Below are 27,199 nucleotides of genomic sequence, written 5' to 3'. Positions count from 1 at the left end.
AAGCAGACGATTCCCAATGGTCCTTGGTGACATGTCACGTGCTCATCCTTGGTGATACATGAAATGCCCAGATTTCTTCCCTGGATAATGTTCGGTCGACCACCATTGCTTGCAGAATTCATTGATCTTGATGTACATCTGCATTGCACGGACGCCCAGAACCTGGTCGACGTGCGAGACAATTTTCCACAGACCACTGCCGAAAGCAGCTACATACCACTGCAAACATTGTTCACTTCTAAACTCCGCACAGTTACTGCCTGTAGTGAAAACAGTGTGTGCACAGATAGGCCCCTTAGTGCCATCTGATTACTGACGACCGTGACAATGAATCGCTAACACTGCAATCCCTCAGTATGCACGTACTTTATTATACCCTCGTACCACTGAAGACGTGCCCTCGGTGGCTCAGATGTATAGAGCGTCTGCAATGTAAGCAGGAGATCCCAGGTTCGAGTCCAGGTCGGGGCACATATTTTCAGCTCGTCGGGTTAGTCGAGCAGTCTAACGTACAGCTTTCCGGAGCGGAAAGGAGCGCCTGGTCCCCGGCAAGAATCCGCCCCGCCGCGCGGGATTAACTGAGCGGTCTCAGGCGCTGCAGTCATGAACTGTGCGGCTGGTCCCGGCGGAGGTTCGAGCCCTCCCTCGGGCATGGATGTGTGTGTTTGTCCTTAGGATAATTTAGCTTAAGTGGTGTGTAAGCTTAGGAACTGATTACCTTAGCAGTTAAGTCCCATAAGATTTCACACATTTGAACATTTTTTGAACGAATCCGCCCGGCGGACTTATGTCGAGGTCCGGTGAGCAGGCCAGTCTATGGATGGTTTTTAGGCAGTTTTCCATCTGCCTCGGCGAATGCGGGCTGGTTTCCCTTATTCCGCGTCAGCTATATTATGTCGGCGATTGCTGCGCAAATAAGTTGTCCACGTACGCGTACACCACCATTACTCTACCGCTCAAATATAGGGGTTACACTCGTCTGGTGTGAAACGTTCCCTGAGGGGGTCCACCGGGGGCCGAACCGCACAATAACCCCTGGGTTCGGTGTGGGGCGGTGGAGGGTTGAAGTGGACTGCGGTAGTCGTCGTGGGGTTGTGGACCACTACGGCTGCGGCAAGGACGGAGCCTCTCCGTCGTTTCTAGGTTCCCGGTTAACATACAACGTACGTAAGACTGAACAGTGCTTAAGGATGTAGTTTCTTTTTCGCATCTTGTATTCCTCTGCATATGTCCTAATCGCTCTTATCTCACTCGCATGGTCCCTAGACAAGATACACGATGGCGGAAGATAATGGTCGCCCAGTGTTTTTCAAATAGAGATTCTCCCGATTCACTCAAAGGGTTTCGCGAGAGGCACGTCATACTTCTTCAAAGGATTCCTATTTAGGTTCCCCGAGCGTCTCTGCCAGTCCTTGATACAGGCTACACCGGAACTGCTTCCCTAATATCGTTTTTAAATATCGACGCATCTCACATCGCTGCCTAGTATTTTTGCTACAGACTTACACGATGTGACGTCCGCATGATGTTCCCACTAATCTTGCAATCTGTCGGCTCCCTGTCATACATTTATACACGCTCAACCCTTTCACTGATGCGCACGCTGTAGTAGTGGGCATATCCGTAAGCGGCCCGCGGCTCCAAGCAGCACTGCCCGCCGCGCTGCGCCCGATATGACGCTGAGCACTTCTCACCAGTAAGTTCTTAAAACAAACAAAGCTTTGAATATTACTTACCGCAGAAGTTACTGAAACTGCGAAGTAGTAATATCTGTCATGAGACATGTCTACCAAAGTCGTATGTTCGAGAAGAGGTCCATATGGCCAATATTCAGAATATGTCAGCGTTGTAGTTCTTACCATGAGGAGACTTACTGTCACGAAACAACACATTTCTGCAATGCGCATATCTCCCCAAGCCTTCAAATGGCTTTTCTCATAAACAGTTGTAGTCTGAACAGTACAGTAACTACTAGTCTCGTCTACAATAATTGAGAATAATTCCTATGTGAACAATGTCTGAAGAAGATACAATGCTCTAGGATGTTCTGGATGTACAAATATACGTGTCAAAATTGAATGTGTTATATCAAAATAATGAGCCTTGAAAGTGAACTCTTTCCTGTACCACCCAATTTGTCTACCAACTTATCTCTCTTCATTGGGGGAGTTTATCTTCACCTTCACTATCGCTGTCAGTGGTACGTCTGGGAGGGGAAGGTGTGAATCGAGAAAAAACGGCTTACCAGTCCCTCACATGTCAAAGAAGGCAGTGTCCTCAGAGATGGGAAAGAAAAAACACACATACTCACTACCACTTTTCTTGATAAAACGGTTTATTTCCTCGTCAGATACCGAACACTTACATGTTTTCAAACAAAATGCAACAATAAAAAGCAAGCCAAAAGACTGACAAACTGCCGCTTCTTCTATCGAGGAATAACTATATCCTATATCCTCCATCACTATATCCTATAGCCTATAAACCTCCTTGAGTGCTACAAGTGACGATGTATTCCCACATCGCTATCATTTACGAAGAAAACCTTCGAAACGTATATATCCGATGCTACCACTGCTGGAATGCTCAGCTATCGCATATGTACGTCGTTATCACTGGAGCCGCCACAACTGTACACGAATAGCAGTTAACCCTAGACTAGTAATCCTAAAAATTTACAATTGCAGATCGTATATCTTAGCAGTTCCCGCCAATCTGGACACATGAGCGACACATGCTCACGGGTACCTTCAGTCAAAGCTTCTTGTTAACAATGGCTGAATTATTTATTGCCTGATTCCAGCGGTTCACTGATACTGGTCCTCCTGTAAATTTTCCTAATGTTTAATAACGGTGTGCCTGTTTTCTAATATTCACCATTTTCTTTTATGGCTAAGACACAGACAATGGAGAATTTAGGGAAGAGGCAGATGTTGTGTGTGTACAGATGACAGTGATGTAGACCCAGACTTTGTGGCAGCAAATGAGGAAGGCGAGGGATCGGAAGAAAAATACCCGGGAGACCGTGGCAGCCCGAGCTAGGTCTTGCTTGGGTTGTAATAATGGTGTTTAAAGCGGAAGAATCTCTACTCATTTTGTTGGTAAAATACTTTGGAGCTGCAATAATTCTAATAATTAGTAACTAGCGCATAAAATAAATTATAATTTCATTTCCAGTAACTTTTTGAGCAGTTAAACTTTCATCATAGGGTTAAAAATGACACTTTGTTCTTATTTTGTTTGTAACATACCATTGGAGATCTAATAATTGTACTTAGCTAGTAATTAATAATAATTATGACTTCCTATGAAGAAAATTTCGAGTAGTAAGATTTACGATGCTTAGCAGAAATGTGACATTTCCCCCTCCTTAGTGTTCTGAGGTTGAAGGGTTAAAAGGAGATTCCCCTCACCACGCCAAGTGGAAACGTTCACGTCTCTTTGAAATTCCTAACGCTTGTCGAACGACGGTACTTTCCCGTTCAAAACAACGTCGTCAGCTATCTGTCTTAACCATCGAGTAGACTCGGCTGTGTATAAAGCCACAAATAACATTGTCTTCTACTGTTCTGTTGTTGGTTTACAGTTGCGAGCCCGCACCTATTCCTTCATCATTTCTTCAGCTAACGCAGTGACAAGTCGTGTTGTCATACGTCCAAGTGAGCATCGTAAAACAAAACAAACAACAAGCATGGTGGAAAAAATTTACGATTCGTGCAAGAAAATTGACCCAGGTTCCCAGCTAGAACCACAATTTCACAATGAGGCAGTAGTCTACGAGATATTAGGTAACAGAATAAACGTTTGGCAGGGATCTGATGCAACTACGCTGTTTACTGCTCCGAGGGAGCCATTACACTGTCGAGTAACACCGTGGGGACACAGCGATACAATGAAAGTTTATTTTATTGTTGTTTAGTTAAGCAGTGATTTCTATCATGTGATGTAAGTGAAACGTGAGTACTCACTGGAATTAAGGAAAACGTGGAAGGGAGGAGCCTCCAATATAACTTTCTTTTCACACAACCTGTTAATTTAACAATACGTAAGTATAAATTTGTTCTTTCTACAAAATGAACAAATTTGCAAAATGATTGAGCTTTTGCAAGAGAAACCAAAACAGCAAACAATATTACAATAATTACAAGACGGCCGGACCTGCAGCCCACTCGTCATTGGACGAAACAGCAGTGGACACAGTTTCTCTTATTAAATGCCCTTCTGCAACACATGAAAACTATATAAGCACCATTGATGAAAAGATTGATTCAATTACTCAAAACATGTGACGTAGCTTTTAATGTGAAATCTGTATGTCGAGGGGTTCGGGGTTAAGATGAGCACCTGTGCTTAAAGGTTAGACAGATTAGGAAACAATATGACAATGATGTGGCATACTTCAAAGCAACCATTCTCTTCATTTCAATCGACAACCAAGGTGCGACTAGATGCCAACCCGTCCCTTTTGACACTCTTATTTTGACTAAAACCCTGATGACAGTTGGCTGTTAATATTTTCAAAGGTAAACTGATTGTCAATTATTAAGACAGCTCTGAAGGAACTTCTTAAAACATTACTTGTGAACACTTATTACAAGAGAGCTCACTCAGCGGAACCACAAGATCCAGCTAAAAATACACAAATAATGACCGAATCTTTCAAAGGCAGCAGCGCACAGCTTAGTACAACAGGCTGTTCAGATTATAATTAATGCAATTACAATCAAAGAATTGAACGGGTTAGCTTCTTAATTTAACCACAAGACCCCAGTTTTGTTTAATGGCAACCTTTGCCGTAGAACAATTATTCCGGCTGTATTTACAACCAGGAGCTGATTCATTAGAACATTAATGATCAGATATAAACTAGAAAGGACAGGCAATATAATAGCGGAATAAATTTTTAAACGACAACTAGTTTCTTAGTACAATACTACGGCCTATATTTAAGACCAAAGAGCCGACCGAGTAAAACCCTGGAGGGGGGGGGGGGGGAGTTGACACCAGAAAATAATTAGGACGGCAGGTAGACAATGGCACAAATCACCACAAGGATTACAGAATGTTACCCCCTTTATAAGCAAGCAGTTGCATGGATCCACGGTGCGTCGCGGCGGTTATTGAGTGGTGCCGGTGAAAGCCAGGTAGATGAAGGCAGCCAGGTCACGAGCGATCGTCAGACACGAATGTTGCCAACCAACCGACGGTATGTCGGCCTGCTTGTAGCCGACGCTGACCCGGTGTAATATCCGGTACCTTCGCTCTGCGCAGGGCATCCTCGCGCAGCTCGTCGCTTCGCCCGCTCGAACATTATGACCATCTCTTGCCGCGGCGCAACCGCCAATCCCCAAACTTCGTGCCTCTCTCTCGGGCTAGCGAACCCCGTGTATATAACGGCAAGCAAAGACCTTCAAAGGATACAACCCACAGACACCAACTCTGCCTCACAGATATTGGAAAAGGGGCCTCAAAGGGGATAGTCGGTACTACACCTGAGCATGTGGCGCCAGACAAAACAGTCTACTAATTCAACTAATTCAATGGTGCCACGACTCAATAAGTTCATTTTATCGTTCGTTAGCGCTGCTGACTCCATCTCATAGATCGTTTACCACCGGTAACGTGACTTGAGTGACATTTCGTAAACACTTTTAACTACCAATACGATAGTACTGCGTATATGTTTGTATTAAAATATAATGATTGTGATTGTATTACGTATGCGGAAGTTAATATATTTTGAGTGAAATAACGTTTGATTTGTGTTGTAAATCTGAAATACCAGGATGTATTGAAATTAATGAGCGGTAGTGTATTAGCGTCCATTAACATGGCGCATGTCCATCCTTCGCCTTTATGACGGCTTGACCTCCACTGAGGACACTTTCAGTGAGGTGACCGGATGTCTGTGGAGGAGAGTCAGCCCGTTCTTACTCACAGAAGGTACTTATGTTGGACGCTGGGGTGGAGCGAAGTGTACGTTCTAACTCATCCAAAAGATCTTCCGCTAGGTTCAAGACAGGACTCTGAGCAGGCCAGTCAGTTTCAGAAACGTTGACAAACCATTGCCTCACATATACTATTGTAGAACAGGGTGCATTGTCATGTAGACACGATCACCGTCCCTGAACGGTTCCTCTACTGTACGCATTACACAACGCTGTAAAACGTGTTCATATCCTCCTGCATTTAGCGTTTCCTTAGGGAACCACTCTCCATACTTCACAGTTGGCATTACACATGATGGCAGGTTGCGTCCTCTGCGTCCTCCAAGCATTCGTGAAACCCGAATACTTCCACCGAACACAGCATGTTGTTATCAATGGAGAGGCGTCTACAGACGTTAAAGTAACCTCTGGCGTGCCACAGGCGAGTGTTATGGGACCATATATATATATATATATATATATATATATATATATATATATATATATATATATATATATATGACCTAGTAGATAGTGTCGGAAGTTCCATGCGGCTTTTCGCGGATGATGCTGTAGTATACAGAGAAGTTGCAGCATTAGAAAATTATAGCGAAATGCAGCAAGATCTGCAAGAGATAGGCACTTGGTGCAGGGAGTGGCAACTGACCCTTAACATAGACAAGTGTAATGTATTGCGAATACATAGAAAGAAGGTTCCGTTATTGTATGATTATATGATAGCAAAACAAACACTGGTAGCAGTTACTTCTGTAAAATATCTGGGAGTATGCGTACGGAACGATTTGAAGTGGAATGATCATATAAAATTAATTGTTGGTAAGGCGGGTACCAGGTTGAGATTCATTGGGAGAGCCCGTAGAAAATATAGTCCATCAACAAAGGAGGTGGCTTACAAAACACTCGTTCGACCTATACTTGAGTATTGCTCATCAGTGTGGGATTCCTACCACGTCGGGTTGACAGAGGAGGTAGAGAAGATCCAAAGAAGAGCCACCCATTTCGTCACAGGGTTATTTGGTAAGCGTGATAGCGTAACGGAGATGTTTAGCAAACTCAAATGGCAGACTCTGCATCGCGGTGTAGCTTGCTCACCAGGTTTCGAGAGGGTGCGTTTCTGGATGAGGTATCGAATATATTGCTTCCCCCTACTTATACCTCTCGAGGAGATCGCGAATATAAAATTAGAGAGATTCGAGCGCGCACGGAGGCTTTCTGACAGTCGTTCTTGCCGCGAACCATACGCGACTGGAACAGAAAAGGGAGGTAATGACAGTGGCACGTAAAGTGCCCTCCGCCACACACAGTTGGGTGACTTGAGGAGTATAAATGTAGATGTAGATGTAGATGTAGATTACCGCACGCTGTAGCGTGATTCAACATTCCGAATCACTCGCTTCCTGTCATTCATTGTCCAGTGGCTTCGCTCTTCGCACCACCTCAAGTGTCACTACGCACTGACTTCAGGTATGTGTGGCTTATGAAGACCTGCCCTATCATAGTGCCGGCCGGAGTGGCCGTGCGGTTCTAGGCGCTACAGTCTGGAGCCGAGCGACCGCTACGGTTGCAGGTTCGAATCCTGCCTCGGGCATGGATGTGTGTGATGACCATAGGTTAGTTAGGTTTAATTAGTTCTGAGTTTTAGCCGACTGATGACCTCAGAAGTTAAGTAGCATAGTGCTCAGAGCCATTTGAACCATTTGAACCTACCATAGCACTGCATTCGTTTTAACTCCCCACATACGGTCATTGTACTAAACGGAACTTCTGACTCCCTGATTTCATGCAATTTTTACACACACCACTGCGCGGAGTGGTTGCGTGGTTTGAGACGCCATGTCACGGTTCGCGCGGCTCCCCCCCCCCCCCCTCCCCCCGTCGGAAATTCGAGTCCTCCCTCAGGCATGGGTGTGTGTGTTGTTCTTAGTATAAGTTAGTTTAAGTTGGTTTATGTAGTGTGTAAGCCTACGGACCGATGACGTCAGCAGTTTGGTCCCTTACGAATTCACACACATCTGACATTACAACCAACCTACGCCATGCTCGACGGTACCTGACCCTCAGTACACGAGGGCTGCGTGGTCTTGTGACTGTGCCTTCACATTTCCACTCCAGTCACACCACCAACAGTCTACCTGGCGAGCTTTAAAGGGGTTGACATCTCCCTGAAGAATTTTTTACTCGGGTGACATACAGTGACTAGTCCTCGTTCGAAGTCACTGAACTATCCTAACCAACACATTTTGATGTTACTGCTTCTCTACTCGTATTAACAACACAGTATTACTCGTCCCCTTAAATACAGCCTCCCGTGACAACTATTCAATTCCAGATACAACTAATCAGTCCCAGATTGCATAGGGGTGTCTATACAGTTTTTTTATCAGATAATGTAGTTTCCCCTCCATGCAACAGTCTAGATCATAACCACTACACCACGCTGGCTGTGCCAATGGGGTGCAGGCTGGTGCTATACAAGACTTACTTCACATCCATACTAATTTACAGCTCGGAGACTTGGACTATGACTAGAAGAGAGGAAAATAGGAAACAATCCAGTGAAATGAAGTTTCTGAGAATTATGCTAGGAAAGACGTGGAGAGACAGAGTGAAAAATGAAGATGTTAGGAAGGAAGTTGGAGTGGAGAAGTTGACTAAGAAAATTGAAAAGAATAGAGTGAAATGGTTTGGGCACGTGAAGAGGATGGGAAGAATACCAAGAAGAACGATGGAGTTCAAGATTGAGGGCAAGAGTCCAAGAGGAAGACAGGGAACAAGATGGATTGATACAATAAAGATGAGTTTAAGGAGGAGAAACGTACTATGGAACCAAATTGTGGAAGAAGAATGGTGGAAAGACCGAGTAAAGTGGAAAAGTACCATTGATACCCCAACCCGACCAGATATTAGAGGGGAAACGGAAATGATGAATGTAGTTTCCCTACAGAGCTCGCCCGCCTAAGGGCATTGTTCAGAGAAAAGGATATCCTATGCAGCAGATTAATATGGCGCTATCATTTAATGCCAAACAAGAGGAAGCAGATAAAAAGGTGAGCACACCGGGAAAATCCCTTGGAATTCTTTTCTTTGTTGGAGATATTTCATTGAAGACAGGCAGAATTCTCTGGAAATGTTAAAGTGCTTTTTGGCCCATCAACAAAGATTGCAGACCACTTTGGATGACTAAGGGACGATTTGTTATTGCGGATCGCTGGAAATTACAGAATACCTTGACAATGTGGTAGAACGGACACAGGCCACACGACACGCTCTGTGGAAGAACGCAGCGCCGAACATCAACGCTGCACTCGTCTTTTACAACCAATCAAGTCTGCTATTGCTTAACATTGTATCTCCACCTGACAAAATGATTTACGATAAAATATTATTTTGAATACAGAACTCCTTTTCGGGACTTCGATGTGAAAATGCTCATGATGGATATCTGATCAACCGTGACACCGGTTACCAGTTGGATAATTCGTAGAACTCCATCATTTGAACAGTTTGTTCCAAACGAAGACGACAGAGTACGCCGATGGCGTAGTGCGGTAAGCCAGTCATCTCGATTGTAATGCATAGGCGGAATACACACAACACGCTAATAACATATGCCATATGTCAACATTGCCAAGATAGTTGCCTCTCCAACGTAATACAAATCTCTTGAAATCCTAGGAAGATATGCAGTCCACTTCGCCTTCCGCATCCGCCTACCTTCGTATCCCATGCCAGCTCGTCCATTTCTCACATCTTCTTCTCTTCTTGCAGCACCATCGGATCTAATACATTAACTGCAAAACCCAATCACGGCACCCAATACATCCATATCCCACAGTCCATGCACATCCATGTCTTGTCCATCCTCTCCCACAAGAACTTCAACTAACTCCCATAAGCCGACGATGAAGTTCATCCTGAGATAAACCCTTCTTTCCGGCCTTAGCAATAACACCCCATCTCACTCCATCCTTTCGCTTCCCTTCCTTCAGTGAATTTATTAGCTACCTGCGGTTCCACAAAGCTCCATAGTATATTCATCATTCCATCACCATCATGAACCTGATGATTTTAATGCTCCTGCAGCACAATTATCACTATAATTATTTTATAACTAACGTATTTGCCGCGGTGGTAACATCGATTCCCGTTAGATCACCAAAGTTAAGCGCTGTTGATCTTGACTAGCGCTTGGATGGATAACTGTTCAGGCCTGCCGTGGGCTTTTGACAAGCGGGAAGCACTCATCCCGCGTGAGGCCAAGCGAGGAGCTACTTGATTCAGTCGCAGCGACTCCGGTCACGAAAACACAATGGATAACCACATGCCCCTCCATGTCCGCATCCACTGACGCCTGTTAGCTGAGCACGGAGGTCGGTTGGTACCATTGGGACCTAAGTTTTTTTTTTATTGTTTGATAACTCCAATATAAAATCATTTAAAGACCTTCGGCTGAAGAGTGGTCTTATTCGCTGCCAGCCCGCCCCTTCGTGGAAAAATGGAAATGAGCGTATGGCACCGTCGGCCGGGGACGCCATGCGGGAAAGTTCGGCCGCCAAGTGCAAGTCTTATTTCATTCGACGCCACATTGGGCGACTTGCGGATGGGGATGAAATGATGATAACACAACACCCAGTCCACGAGCGGAGAAAATCTCCAACCTGGCCGGGAATCGAACCGGGGCAAGCACGTTACCACCCAGCTAAGCAGACGGACCCCTTCGTGGAGATCTGAAATTAAAACAAAGAAAAAAAAGTCTTCTTCCGTCTTTGACGGCTCACCTGAAGATGACAAAGTTGCCCAGTCGAAACATCGTGGAGTGTGGTAAACAACGATTTCTGGAAGCGCGAAATATCTCTGAATATTCAGTTCGCCGAGAAAAATTTAAAAGTCATATATCTAAATGCAAGTAGTGCTCATTTTTATTCATTCATGTTGCACCTGAAACGAAGGCCTGTGCTGCGATATAGCCATGCAATTTCAGAGAGATGTGGTTTGACTTAACGGATGGTCCGGCTAGTAGAGGCAGGTGCGTCGAACAGACTAGCCAGGCGTGCGGATGAAGAGGAAAAATAAGCGCTCCTGGTCATCGCCACGTGGAATAACACAGCCTGCGTGATGTGCGGTTTTATTGCCAGTGCTGCTTGCGACACTTTTAAAACGGATACCCGGCAAAAGGTACGATGCGAGGCAGCGCTATGGTTAAGAAATCTGAGTTGTATTCAGTAGAAGGCGGTTCAAATCCCCATCCATTCATCCCGGTTTAATTTGTTTCTCATAAACTGACCGATAATGCCCGAGTGCTCAAACATTTTTACGACGCTTTACCTCACACACCACGGCTGAGAAAAAAATTGGAAACAGTGGGAAAGAGGTTTTGACAATTTACAACTGTAAATAAGTATATGAAGCCTCGGACGAATACACCCCTGAATAGACGCACGTGGGGAAGGAATGCAGCGTCGCTATAACGTCGACCGATGAGTTACTGTGTTCAGAGGATTGGACGTCAGTATGCCCATGCAACATGATACCTCACCATCCCATAACGCCTGGGCCACCAAAACGATCGTGGTAAGCAATTCTAGACGTACGATTTTGTAGTGAGAGGTGGGAACACCTTATGCACCCACGAAACCGTACACTCGCCTCTCAGCAGTATAGTGACTCTGTACTCCTTACCCATGTGCACATTTTAGGGGTGTATTCGGCTGAACTTCATTTTTATGAATGACAATGCCCGACCGCATCGAATTTCACTGTTGGAGGAGCTGTTGGAAGGAGAGGATATTCGCTGAAGGGACTGACCTACTCGTTCCCGAACTTAAATCCTAGCGAGTACACGTAGAATACGTTAGGGAGACTTATTCCAGCACGCCCACATGCACCATGACCATTCAGAAGTTTTCAGCTGCACTAGTAGAAGAACTCCTTAAGAGTTGCTTACCAACCTTGTCGCCAGCATGGGAGGACATTGGGAATCTTCCGTGGTGATCACACACCCTATTAAGAACCACGGCTCGCCTTTTGTAATATCCAGGGGCCATCATAAATCACAGTGTGTTCAGTGTAATTATTGTCTTTGAGTAAAAGTTGGATTTCTGTTCGCCTTGTTGGCTATTTCTTTCAGTCACCTTCGGTACTACGATGTGTTCAAAAAGTCTATCCGCAGTGCCGTATGATTGTAAGCCGAGCGTGCAGTATGATTGTTCGCCTGCCTGGGTTAGTTCCCTCCAAGTGGACTCTCTCAACATTCCACTGTTTCGTTTATCTAAACCAGTGTCAGTAATAGCGGTGTGTGTCGTTACGTGTTGGCGTGGACGTTTACGTTTAGTTCCTTTGTTCGTTTTGTTTCGTATTTGACACTGTTAAAATGCTAACCACTGAAGAACGTGTGCTTTTAGTCAAACAAGTGTTCAAAGCTGGCGGTAAATACACAGTTTCAGTTCGTCAAACATTTAATTCAGTTTTCCCGGAGACAACACTCCCACATCGCGATACTGTGCGAGATTTTATTTAAAAAATTTCGAAGTACTGGTTCAGTGACAGATGTACCGAGAAGTTGTCGTCCTAGCAATTTTGTCTGAGGATAAACTACTCGATATTTCCTATAAAATGTCCATGAGTCCGAACAAGCCGGTAAGAAAACTCGCCCAGGAAATCGATGTTAGTGACGTAACTGCCCATACAAACTGTAAGGAAAAAATTAGAACTTTTCCCGTACAAAGCGACAGTCGTGCAAGAACTGAAAAATACTGATCATGGCAAGAGACTGCATTATTCTCAATGGTTCAAAAATTTCGTTCAACAAACTGGAAGGGATATTCTTAATGGAACGTTTTTCACAGATGAGGCGTGGTTTCATTTATCCGGGTACATGAACTCGCAAACTTCTCGTATGTAGAGTATTGCAAATCCATTGTGTATTCATGAGGAACCACTTCATTCTGTGAAAATAGAAGTTTGGATTGCAATTTCTAGACGTCGGGTTGTGGGTCCCATATATTTTAACGAAACAATAAACGCACAGCGATACTGCAGTGGTATTCTGTACCCGTTCATAGGAGAACTTGTGTTATGAGAAACACTGAACGGTTATTTTGAACAAGATGGTGCAACCGCGCATACAGCCCGCGTTTCAATGTCACTGCTTGCTGATGTATTTGATTATCGCATAATTTCACAGGGACTATCGCCTCCACGATCGACTGACCTAATACCACCTGAATTTTTCTTCTGGGGCGCAGCGAAAGCAACTATCTATAAAAACCGTCCAAAGTCTATCGATGAATTGAAAACCACAATATCCACTTTCACTGCTTCTGTTACAGAAGAAATGTTACAGCTTGTGTTTGGAAACATGATTAGACGAATTGAATTGTGTATTCAAGAACAGGGGGGACACTTTCAACATGTAACGAGAAAATTTGTAAGTAAAAATGAATGCTCAATAAATTTATAACTTGTATTTCACTGAGTTTCATTTCGGTATATTGACTGGGGCATATGGCACGCACGGCTAACAATCATAAGACACTGCGGAGAGACTTTTTGGAAACCCCGTGTAATCTAGCAGTTCTTTGTATGTATGGTCTACGTTTCATCGAGCTATGTTACTTGGCAGTGACACGCTAGGCTACAGCTATTTTCGACCTTAACGTTTGCACACCAGTATCACATGCCTTTAACAACTAACAGCCGAACACAAAACGATCAATCAATGTTAAGAGTGTCATTTTCCTGCTAACTAACAGACAAACATGATTACGGAGAAAGTAATATTTTAAGACGTGCTTAGTTGTAATCAACATTGGTGAATTCGGCTATGGGCTATGTAAAGTTGGCTACTTACTTTGGGGGCGGAGGGGTAAGAAGCGCAGCCACTGCGGCGTTAGTGGATATGAAAGGGTTAATGTTTTATTGTTTGTATCATAAGTACTGCCGACTGGCGTACGTGTGCCAGTCTATAGATCAGTTGCTATGATAGATAGATTCGAAAATGCGTTTTCACAGACGGTAATCTTTTAACGCGGTTCTTATTTATAGCAGGAAACACAGTAAACTAATTAAAACTTTGTAACGTAACGAAATGAGTAGAAGAAAAAAAACATTCAAAACATTTGTGATAGCGTCTAAAAATTGCATAATGCATTTAAATATAAGTAGAATTAATCGCTCAATCATCCGCACAGAAGGACAACACTTCGCCAAGCAATTACAGTGTTAAAACTTAGGGGTCGCTGAGGCTGGCAGAGATCCGAAACAGAGAACAATCGACACTAAGTGTTCTGTTTGGTGCCGGATTTCAACGATTAGTACTTGGGGGCTACGCTTACTAATGCTAGTCTATTGGTGTCTCACAACATACTAATTTATGTATATTCCCAGTTAATAATAAGATCGGTACGTATGGGGCCGAGATGCCGCCCCACAAAGTCAGCAATGGGTCCTGAGCAAAAAAATTTTGATGACCACTGCTATAAATACTTCGTGCTGCGAGTGTTTTCTCGAGTGCCACACTAATCTTGGATTTAGTGAAACCCTTATGTTCCTGAGGTTGCCGACACACGCAGCAGCCAAGCTCCCTGTAGGAATATTTTCTAAAACTCTCCACAAAAACTTTTAAGATAACTCCCTGTTCGTTCTGGATTGTATAGTCTTCCGAAATCCTATCCCTACCAGCTTGAGAAAGATATCTTAAAACCTGGCCCGCATCTCGTGGTCGTGCGGTAGCGTTCTCGCTTCCCGCGCCCGGGTTCCCAGGATCGATTCCCGACGGGGCCAGGGATTTTCTCTGCCTCGTGATGGCTGGGTGTTGTGTGTTGTCCTTAGGTTAGTTAGGTTTGAGTAGTTCTAAGTTCTAAGGGACTGATGACCATAGATGTTAAGTCCCATAGTGCTCAGAGCCATTTGAACCAATCTTAAAACCGGTGTTAACGAACGCAATGTGGACTATCCATTTCACTGTTCCTACTTTATTCCACGTATCCAGAATTAGTTTCTGAGTAATATGCTTTTAAATCTCGTGTTTAAAACTTTCTTCTTTCATTTCTGTGACATTCTCCCCACATTATTCGTTTATAGCTTGTCTCTACTGTCCTCTTTTGAAATACACTCCTGGAAATGGAAAAAAAGAACACATTGACACCGGTGTGTCAGACCCACCATACTTGCTCCGGACACTGCGAGAGGGCTGTACAAGCAATGATCACACGCACGGCACAGCGGACACACCAGGAACCGCGGTGTTGGCCGTCGAATGGCGCTAGCTGCGCAGCATTTGTGCACCGTCGCCGTCAGTGTCAGCCAGTTTGCCGTGGCATACGGAGCTCCATCGCAGTCTTTAACACTGGTAGCATACCGCGACAGCGTGGACGTGAACCGTATGTGCAGTTGACGGACTTTGAGCGAGGGCGTGTAGTGGGCATGCGGGAGGCCGGGTGGACGTACCGCCGAATTGCTCAACACGTGGGGCGTGAGGTCTCCACAGTACATCGATGTTGTCGCCAGTGGTCGGCGGAAGGTGCACGTGCCCGTCGACCTGGGACCGGACCGCAGCGACGCACGGATGCACGCCAAGACCGTAGGATCCTACGCAGTGCCGTAGGGGACCGCACCGCCACTTCCCAGCAAATTAGGGACAGTGTTGCTCCTGGGGTATCGGAGAGGACCATTCGCAACCGTCTCCATGAAGCTGGGCTACTGTCCCGCACACCGTTAGGCCGTCTTCCGCTCACGCCCCAACATCGTGCAGCCCGCCTCCAGTGGTGTCGCTTCAGCGATGAGAGTCGCTTCTGCCTTGGTGCCAATGATGGTCGTATGCGTGTTTGGCGCCGTGCAGGTGAGCGCCACAATCAGGACTGCATACGACCGAGGCACACAGGGCCAACACCCGGCATCATGGTGTGGGGAGCGATCTCCTACACTGGCCGTACACCTCTGGTGATCGTCGAGGGGACACTGAATAGTGCACGGTACATCCAAACCGTCATCGAACCCATCGTTCTACCATTCCTCGACCGGCAAGGGAACTTGCTGTTCCAACAGGACAATGCACGTCCGCATGTATCCCGTGCCACCCAACGTGCTCTAGAAGGTGTAAGTCAACTACCCTGGCCAGCAAGATCTCCGGATCTGTCCCCCATTGAGCATGTTTGGGACTGGATGAAGCGTCGTCTCACGCAGTCTGCACGTCCAGCACGAACGCTGGTCCAACTGAGGCGCCAGGTGGAAATGGCTTGGCAAGCCGTTCCACAGCACTACATCCAGCATCTCTACGATCGTCTCCATGGGAGAATAGCAGCCTGCATTGCTGCGAAAGGTGGATCTACACTGTACTAGTGCCGACATTGTGCATGCTCTGTTGCCTGTGTCTATGTGACTGTGGTTCTGTCAGTGTGATCATGTGATGTATCTGACCCCAGGAATGTGTCAATAAAGTTTCCCCTTCCTGGGACAATGAATTCACGGTGTTCTTATTTCAATTTCCAGGAGTGTATTATTTAATGAATTGTAATTATTACCGCTTGAGGTTGTCACTATACAGAAAAACGCTACTGGTCAATTTTGAAAGTTGTTTCACTCTCAAGCAGGCAATTGCCGTGTGTTAGTGTATACACTCCCTTTGTGCGTTATGCAGCGTATTATCAAGAGGCGATTGCTAGTTTGAGACTAAGATGCCGCTTTGTAGCCGGCCGGAGTGGCCGTGCGGTTCTAGGCGCTACAGTCTGGAACCGCGGGACCGGTACGGTCGCAGGTCCGAATCCTACCTCGGGCATGGATGTGTGTGCTGTCCTTAGGCTAGTTAGGTTTAAGTAGTTCTAAGTTCTAGGGGACTGATGACCTCAGAAGTTGAGTCCCATAGTGCTCAGAGCCATTTTGCCGCTTTGTAGCAACAGTATCTAAAGAGTACTTCATGATTATCGCCTTCTCAGTTAAGCGAAACAATAGGCCCAACGTTAGCACTCAATGAATAAATAAGGAACAGCTCAAGAACAAAGTTTATAAACACCAAAATTGGGGAAGACACGCAGAAGAAGCAAAGTAAGATTTCTTCCGTCTTGGAAGCGAGAGTACGCAAGACGGCTGAGGTGAATGATGTGACAGAAGCCGACTGTAGCAGACAAGAAAGCTTTCTTCAACAAAAGAGTTCTGCACGGCATTAAATGAAAGCGAAATGTTGACAGTTTAACTAGTTGACAGGTAACTGAAAGCACTGATACATGGATCTCGTGAGTGAGGTCAAAAATTAAGTCAGCAGTTAACGGTTAAATGCTTACTACAGAAAGAACCAGCAGCGATCACAGTGAGGTGACATGTGGAATACAGTAGCAGATCCAAATGTAGAATAGTACGGCAAACCCTTACACAAAGAGATGTCTTATTGGAATAATTGGTAGGGTGTTTGTTAACGTGCTAATGTAACAAACACTTAAGGAGAAAAATATGAGGGTAAAAATGAGAATAAGCCAAAGTGAGAATGGATAACGTATGGTGCAGTAGCATAAGGTAAGAGACGGAGAACATCTTCAGAACAAGCTTAAACCAATGACGTTTACAAACACTTATTTACAGCTCCACTTCTTTTTCCACTATAGCCTTAAGTAACATAAAAAAGAATAAAATTTTAAAAAAAAAACATTGTAGCAATTTTCAATTCCGCAACTAAACATTCAGCTGGCCGCAGTAAACGGAGGCAGAAATAGGAGGACGAGCATGCCTGACGCATTCCGCAGCTCGGGTGCCTTTACATTTCTGAAGGGCGCGTATTTATTTTTCCAGGCCACATACAGCTTAGTTTACGCTTCCGCGTCACGCCTAGATCTGAACTTGTTTCTCCATTGTAGCCAAAACGCCAGCAGCAAATCTCAGAAAAGATCAGGCTCTCCCGCCCCAGCTTGGTGGTATTAGGTTCAGCTTCATGCTGAAGAGTCTGCAACTCTTTGCAACGAGCCTAGATTAAATGTTAGACTGAGTTCCTTGTATGAGCCGACACTGAAAATTACGGTCTCCAAAAATATTCCAAATATGTGAATTTCTTTTTGTCTTATTTTATTTCCTTCTCCTGTGTCGAATATAGCGGAATTTGAACACGTTACTTATACCAGTTAAAACGCAGACTGCCCTTAATGCTAATATGGCAATAGCCAGATTGTAAAGACAAGGATTTCTAGATATTTCTGTAGATAATTCGACTTGATAATATCGACTATAATCTATTAAACATATAAACCAGTAATACTCACACCTGGCAGCACTTGCATTCTTTGGTTTCACATATTTTTTGAAGACTGGATGTATTTCACCAATTACATACAGCTTAAGTAACAAGCATATGAGTTTTGCCGTGATTGGTTCTCCAACGAATATCAATAATGCTTTGTTTCGACTTCGGATTTTCAGTTATAGTTCAAATTCTACTCGCAGGTCCCATACTTTTCTCATCCACGCCTTCCATAATATCGTCTTCGAGCTTTTCACATTATACAGGTTTTCTGTGTTTCCATCCACCTTTCAGGTTTCCCTTCTGTGCTTAGTATCCACATGCTTTCTGATTTCTTGATGTTCATCCAACTGATCCCATGTTGTCCAAAAACATTTTTTTTCATCATTATGGATGCTGTTACACCTTTATATTTCTCCTCTAGCCGTTCCTCCTTTGTCGTTTTGAACTTCCTGCCAATTTCATTTCTTTAAACGACCTCATTCCCTTTTGCCTGATTTTTTGCTGCATTTGCTGTTTTTTTCAGCAGTTACCGTTAAGACATAGTGTGTTATCGAAGAATTTCTATTGGGTTTTGTCTTTTAGCCCAGCTGCTCCTCTGCTGACTTCAACATTTTCTCTATCGGCGCTACCCACTCCCGTTCCACTGCATTTCTTTCTACCACTTCAATTCGCCATTGCCTAATGCTTCCTCTGAAATTTTCAACAAGCTCTAGTTGTTTCAGATTATCGACATCACATATTCTTAAAATATACACTTATGGTACTGTGGTGGCTCGGGAGTCTGTGCCATTCTTGGCTACGATAATCCGTCCAGCCGCGCGGGATTAACCGAGCGGTCTGGGCGATGCAGTCATGGACTGTGCGGCTGGTCCCGGCGGAGGTTCGAGTCCTCCCTCGGGCATGGGTGTGCGTGTTTGTCCTTAGGATAATTTAGGTTAAGTAGTGTGTTAGCTTAGGGACTGATGATCTTAGCAGTAAGTCCCATAAGATTTCACACACATTTGAACACTTTTTTGATAATCCTTCCACTGTACTGTTTGTAGAACTTTATTCACGTTTCTACATTCTTCATTGTCAGTCCTACTTCTACTTGATTTTGAGTTTACATCCCTATACTCACTCGATCAGTAATCCGCTTCTTTCTGTCATCGCCCTTTTCTCATTCTAATTATATCTAACTTCAACCCGTCAATTAAACTTATCAAATTCTCTAGCCTACATACATGATTAACAGATCTAACATTCTGCCCCCCGTCTCAGAAGACGTCACAGTTGTTTTTCTTCCTGATGACCGCATCCTCCAGAGTAGTCTCCGTCCGTAGCTCAAAATGAGAGACTGCTTTTTCTCCGGAATATTTCAGCCAAAAGGATTCCATCATTATTAAACGGTACAATATAGCTGCATATCCTAGGAAAAATAACGGCTGTAGTTTTACCTTGCATTCAACAAAATAGCAATTCCAATTTGGCTAATGCTACTAGACTAGAAGAGTCAATTGTCCAGATTGTCGCTCCTTCGACTATAGAAAAGACTGCTGCTCCTCTTAAGTAACTACGAGAATAAAGTTATGTAAAGTGGCAAGATTTGTTCACAGTAACAAAAGAATGGAATCCTAATTGAAAAGTACTAATGAGAACTCATTTCTTTCATTGGTCGTCAGTAGCTACAATTATGTGACAAGGCTTCTGCAAGGTCATACAATCGTAAAATATTCAGTTACAGATAACTAAGGGCAATAAATAAATAGTGCCAGATGGAAATCATAAGAGTGAAAGAACTATTTTCATCGTCAGCTTCTTCTGTAGTACAGCATTAAAAAATCTGCTATTCTGTTCTTGTAAGAACTACCTGTCGTTCTGTCGATGTCAGTACTTCATACAAATAACTTCATAAAATACTTCCTAGCACTTAAATTTATTTTCATTGCAAATAAATCTTTCATTTTCAGTAAATTCTTACTTTCTACTGCCATTCTGCGTTTTATAATGGTTTTGCTTCAACCGCCATTATTTATTTTGTTATCAGTATATCAGAACTCATCTACTGTTTTTAGTTTTTCGTTTCGTAATCTACTTCCCTCAGGCTCGCCTGATTACTGCCGATTACCTTTCCGTTACATATGTTCACATTATAACCTTATTCGAACCAGTATTCATTCACTTGAACTAATCTTCCAAGTCCCTTTCCGACTCTCATAGAACTGGAAAGACTCAGGCAAATCTTAAAGTCTTTATTTCTTCACTAATTACGCGAAATATTGAAGATTTTCCACAGTTCTCTTTGGTTTCTTGTACTGCCTGCTCGATGTACAGAGTGAATAACGTGGCGTGTGGCTACAACTGAATCTCTCTCTCTTCTGAATTGCTATTTTCGTTTGATGTTTTTTGAATACTATGACTGCAGTCTGGTTTCTGTACAAATTGTTTATAACTTTTCGCTCCCTACATTTTATATCTGCTGTCTACAGAATTTCAAAGAAAGCCAAATAATATTCATCCAGTCATTCAATCATCACGTTCCGTACATTCCAGCAAGGACGGGAATCTTAAGGGCTGTGGCATGAGTCAAGGTACACATTAACTAATATAAACAAATCGTAGAAGCTGAATCTGAATGCTGTGTTAACAACAAACTACTGCTGAATGTTGTTCATGTTTATGGCGTAGAATCCTAATAAAGTAAATTAGAAAGAAGCTACTGCTATGAAGAAGATAATGTCTCCTCAGTGACACTAAACCAGTAAACCCCCGATTCACTGAAAAATCAAATGCGCATGTATAAAACATCTTGAAACGACTGATTGCTCTACAAATGAGTTAATGTACTAAATATTTGCGTTTTAGACATGTACGCGAGAAGAAGTTTAGGAAAGATTTCAAATTATGTTCAAAGTTAGTTGGAAGTGGCTAATTGCCGTCTTTATGAAACACTAGATAAATATAGTCTGTGTAATTTGCGCTCCGTTTTAAGCAGAAGCTAGTTCTTCACGCATTGCAATATTTATGGCTTCATACCTCCGAAACTGTTACGTAGCCATAATTTCGCAGGTACATTCAGTGAAGCGTGTAAATATTGTCTGCAAAACGTGTTACCAATATAGTTAGCGGTAAAGAAGTACCAAGTTAAAACCTCATGCCTGACGCCGAAGTTTTATTGTGTGCTGTTTTAAGCAGAAGCTAATTTTTCACGTATCTATGACGTCATATCTCCTGGACTATGTGTAGTAAAATGATAGAGTTTCATAGCTAAATTCAGTGGTAAATATAAATACTGTCTGTAAACTGTGTTGCGAATAGAGTCGGTAGTGCGGACTGTCAGCAAGATAAGTTTCTTAAAGACTTGAAATTATCTGCAAATTTTGTTTGGAAGTCGCTAAGTGTTCTCTTTCTCAAATAGATGGATGAATGAAATCCATGTATTTGGGCATCATTAGTTACTCTGCCTCCAGACAAACAGACAACTTCTAACAGTAATGCTTGTCTTATTGTGTTAAAAGTTTTATTTAAGATCACAGCTCTTAATGTCTATACGGCTGGTCCCGGCAGAGGTTCGAGTTCTCCCTCGGGCATGGGTGTGTATGTTTATCCTTAGGATAATTTAGGTTATGTAGTGTGTACGCTTAGTGACTGATGACCTTAGCAGTTAAGTCCCATAAGATTTCACAAACATTTGAATATTTTTCTTAATCTCTAGATTATGACAGCATTTTAAATGCGGTCAGTAACTAGGCGAAATGCTGAAGATCGAATTTTTGTTGCCCCCGCACTACAACGTATATAGGGTTCAGGATTCTGTAATAGCGTTTTAGTAATATACGAGTAAATGGCTGATGTTCATCTCATCTTGGTAGCTAATATTTACTTGGTTACTTTGGCATTCTTACAAGAAAATAGTTACGTACATCTATAAAAATTATACAAATTGCATACTTTGTATTGTTCATTACTACTTGTTGTACAACTTCACAACAAACATTGGTACATGCCATGTGCGTTACAGAATGTTTAGTCTTTCTATATATAATTACATGGCTACCAATTGAATATGTTTGCACCAGAGGTCGTAACTTCAAACTGAAACCTAGACAAAGAGGCAGATCTGCATGAAAATTATTTTTGTCTCTCACTATGATTATGTACGACACGGTTTGAGCGAAACTGATTTTTGCATGAAAATTATTTTTATGTTTTTATTTTGATTTTGATAGTTTGGCTAAAAATTACTTATTGTCAGCAACAAAACCCATAAACTACAAAACATATTGGGAAGTATAGTCTACGTTCTGAATCTAACAAAATAACGTTTAGAATTCAGACACATATGAGGGATACTCTTCTGTTCACTTAGACTTATCCGAAATGCTGCGTACGTCATTATAGGCTGCCCACCGTCGCTATGCAGTAGTCAACCATGGCGCAGTTTTTAAGAATGAATGACTTTTTCACGAAACAAATCGCTACAGAACAAAGACAGATTAGAGCGAAAGCACCACGAAGGTAAGGTAATGTTTACCTTGAAGGTGCAACGACTGAGTACTAACGGAGGGTTGAAAAAAAGTATAAGATGTTATTTCAGTGAGTCCCAGAGATATGAGCTCCCTACAGCGTAGCAGAAACGTTTGCATGTTGTTAGAGGATCGAGTGCAACAGGTGACACACACGCGACAGTGTAAATCAACAGGCAGGAAATCGAAGCGCTCACGGGGGAGGTACGAAGGGTGAGAAAGGGAGAAGTAAACAAGTAAGACAATACGACGCCCTCACAGCTTTACAGCCGCCAGTACCTCCAAATTTCAGGGAAGTACCTCGCAGGAATAGTACACTTGGAAGAAAGGATTTTGAGGAGACGTGGCTTAGACACAGCCTGGGTTCTGTATCCAGAATGAATTTTCACTCTGCAGAGAAGTGAGCGTTGGTTTGAAATTTCCTGTCCGGTTAAAGGCGTGTGCTGGACCGGGAATCGAAACTGGTAGCTTTGCTTTTCGTGGGCAAGTGCCCTACCGACTGAACTATCCAAGCGCAGCTCACATCCCACCCTCAATGCCTTTCTTCCGGCACTACGTGCATAAACTGTTTAGAGGGAGTCCCCCTTACATTCATCATGCGAAGACGATTCGGAAGCTTCGCGTGGCGGTTGTAGGAGCCAGTTAAAAAACAATATGTATACATGTAAACCAAAAAATATAAAAATAAATGTATAAATACATGAAAAAAGTAGAGTCTCTTTAATCCGAAGTAATTGGGACCGGATCTTGTTTGGATTACCGATTGGTTCGGAATAGCCGGAACTATGGCGACGAGTTTCTAGAATGAAGTATACCAAGCAGATGAGTGGGTACACCATGGTAACAAATGGATACAAGTGTTGAAACAATGCCTCACTCTAACTCCCTGTCCTTGTTGGGCACTTTTGAAACCTTTGTAGTGACTTGAGGTCAGTGCACCGCCAGTTGGCTCACAAAGTGCTTGGTTATATTAGTTACCGATCGCTGGCACGCGTTAACATTTTTATTGTATTCGTTCAGGTGTAGTAGTGTACGTATTTTCGTCATGAGTAAACGGAAGCATGCAACGTTAACTCTCAAAGAAAAACTGAATGCTTTGAAGCGGATAGACAAGGGTGAGAATGTATCTAAACTGGCAACGGAACTGAGTTTTGGTAAAGCAACGATTTGTAATTGGAAGAAGAACCGAGTGAAGCTTGAACAGTCCTGTTCAATGTCTTCGGGGAAAACACTCGAAACTAGGCAGATTTTGAAACAGTCCCAGTACGATAAAGTAAATGGATGAAGCTCCTTTGCTTTGGTTTACGCAGGAAAGAGAAAGGGGAACTCCTCTGAGTGGAGCACTTGTTCAGGAGACGGCTATTTACCTGAACCAGTTAATGAATGGCAGTAAGTCTTTTAGTTGTAATACGGGTTGGTTAGACAGATTCAAGAAACGTCATCGAATCCGTCAGCTAACAATTGCCGGAGATAAGCTTTCTGCCGCGCGGGATTAGCCGAGCTGTCTCAGGCGCTGCAGTCATGGACTGTGCGGCTGGTCCCGGCGAAGGTTCGAGTCCACCCTCGGGCATGGATGTTTGTGTTTGTTCTTAGGATAATTTAGGTTAAGTAGTGTGTAAGCTTAGGGACTGATGACCTAAGCAAATTAGTCCCATAAGATTTCACACACATTTGAACATTTTGAAGAAGCTTTCTGACCGTGATGCAGCGATGGAATACTTGGGTGAGTTTGAAAAAATGATAAGGCAGGGAAAGTATTCTCTCCAACAAATTTATAACGCTGACGAGACTGGCCGTAATTATAGGGCGTTGCCAACAAAATCCTGGCATCAAAAGCAGAAGACCATGCTGCTGGTTTTAAAATGTGCAAGGATCGTGTGACTTTATTAGCGTGCGACAAAGCTGGTGGTAATCACAAGCTGCTTTTAATGCTGATCGCCAAATCTGCTAGGCCCAGAGCTTCTAAAAATTGCAACAGGAAGTCCCTGCCCGCATATAATCGCAAGCAGAAAAAAGCATGGATGAATGGTAAGCCGTTCAAAGAATGGTTTCATGGCCAGTTTGTTCCCTTTGCTTGATGGTTTGCTAAGAAAAATCATTTGCCTCCCCGAGCAATAATTTTGATTGATAACGCGCCATGTCGCCCCAGCACTGAGGAATGAGATGGAGAAATTGTGACGAAGTTTTTGCCGCGGAATGTTACATCACTTCTACAGCCGATGGACGAGGGCATACTGCAAGCATTAAAACTGATTTACAGAAAACAATTTTTAAGAATGCTGATCAAGATGACAGCATTCCTTTAGTTGACAAAATAGAAAAGACCGATGTGAAGGATTTTGTTTATTGGGCCGCTGAGGAATGGCAGAATATTTCATAAAATACTCTGATAAAATCGTGAAGAAAACTGTGGACCTCTCTTGAAATTCAGGGCAACCTAGTTGAAAATGAAGAGGAAAATCTAGTACAAATCATACAGACAATCCCAGGATGTGAAGAAGCTAGTGAAGGAGACGTAGATGACTAGATGTCAGTCGATGGGGCACGTGTGGAGAACCTTACTGGCCCTAATTTAGCTGCTGCTGTGTCTCAAGACCAGGAAGAAGTGGACTACTGTGATGGAAGTGACAATGAACCTGAAAGCGACAAAGGAGAGCTGGTGGCACACAGTGACGCAGCAGAAGTCCTTGACCTCGCGCTACATTATTTGGAGCAACTGCCTACTGCTACACCGACTGATTTGATGTCTATGAGACGACGGCGCAGCTATGCTTCATACAACAGACTGTCTTCATTACGCCGAAAATCAATGACTGAGTATTTGTCATCTAAAACTTAGGGGTAAAATGTCCGCTGTATTTTTGTAAGTTTGACAGCTTTCCTTTCATTGTTATACATTATTTAAACCTAATGTTTTCTTGCCAATTTTTCTAATACATGTTTACTGTATTGTGTAAATTAAAATAGTGTGTATGTACAGCAGTTTACCACACAGTTTTCCATACTTAGACAACCATTTTTCATGTTCGGATTACCGGGGTTTGGATTAGCGGGACTTGCTATAAAGTTCTCTTGATCCTGTCAGACCCCTTTCCTTCCTTGGCTCTGGGAGGGCGGGAGTGGCACATTATTGGGGCCAGTCCTCGGAAGACCACCCCTGCCCTCTTTGCACTCCGAGTCAAAACTCGTTTGAGAAGTGAGATACAGATGGAAGGAAATACTGTGGCTGATAGAAAACAATGAATAATGTGTTATGGGACATAATTCTATACAAGCAAAAGAACAAGAGTGAAAATAGTTGATCTGAGAAGAAACGCAAAAGTATACAATCATGTGGGGAAATTTGTAGACGTAATTAGGAATAAAAAAACTAATTTTCTACAGGTGCGTCCAAAGGAGGAATCCTAGCAGATGGATAAGAAACATTTTACAAAGTTTTGGAAAATTAAAATTTAAATCCAATTAGCTTACAAAAGTGGGTGAATACCTAGAAGAAATTGATATAAGTAAGCAAGAAGCGGAAGTTTGAAGCAAACACAAAAAAAATATTTTGTCTGATTCCCACGCAAATTTGAAGTTTTTTAACTTTCCTCGAAACGTTATATACGTAGTTCATATAGAGGGTCCCATACAACCAGTCGATGTGTTCTCCACCCAGCCTACCTTCTTTGTACAGCAGTATTCAAAGAACTGTGACTGATGCCCAAACAACAGGGCACTAACATACATCGAGGTTAAAAAACAGTGGTACGTAATCTAATATATAAGCCATATAGGTTATGCCATGAACTGTAACTTTTATTGTATCACCTGACCATGTACTTCTTGTATTTTTAGCATTGATAATGGCTAGGCACTAGCCGAAGTCTGGATTTGCGTTATAAAACCTTTAAAAAAAGGACGACTGATTGCTGCGCTCAGTCATTTATAAACAAAAACAAAGCTTAGAGATGGAAAGTCTATCAAGGCTAAACCCTTCCAAAGAGACAGAGAAGAAAACGGACTGCAGAAGAGGGGAGACATGAAAATGAACAAGTGGAGGAGTAAAGGTTTACAGAAATAGCTGCAACCAGCCGTCTTTTGCGAAAGTTCAGTTTGTTTTATTATACCATGAGTGGTTTATAATAGTCTAGCACAATCGTCGTCAAACATTTTTGCTCAGGAGCCAATGCTGACATTGTGGGGAGGTAACTCGGGCCGCATATGTATCAATGTTGTTAGTAATTGATAATCTGTATAAATAGACTGGCTATAGGAAGGACGCGATAAGATGACCTCCGGCACATCGTTACAAGTCAACTTCATTTGGTACAGTTCATGTGGACCGTTCTCTATTTCAGATTAGTGACACCCTCAGCAACTCCAAAACTGTGGCACTGTAATTGTCTGATGAAGTTCTGTTGTGTTGTCTGTTTGAAGGGAAGATAAACTGATTAATAGCAGTAATTGTACTTACACAGAAGTGCAACATAACATACGATCATAAATCTTTACTAAATGTTTTAAATTTAATTTTTAGTTTC

General features: G+C 43.1%; 1 protein-coding gene across 4 annotated transcripts in view; it reads left to right on the top strand.

The window, feature by feature from the left end:
- LOC126278568 (protein unc-80 homolog) overlaps positions 1-27,199 on the top strand; it is a 953,735-nt gene that overhangs the window by 58,980 nt on the left and 867,556 nt on the right. The window lies entirely within an intron of this gene.

This window comes from Schistocerca gregaria, chromosome 6 (genome assembly GCF_023897955.1).
Source record: "Schistocerca gregaria isolate iqSchGreg1 chromosome 6, iqSchGreg1.2, whole genome shotgun sequence".
Lineage (NCBI taxonomy): Eukaryota > Metazoa > Arthropoda > Insecta > Orthoptera > Acrididae > Schistocerca > Schistocerca gregaria.
This window is presented reverse-complemented; position numbering and strand designations above follow the sequence as displayed.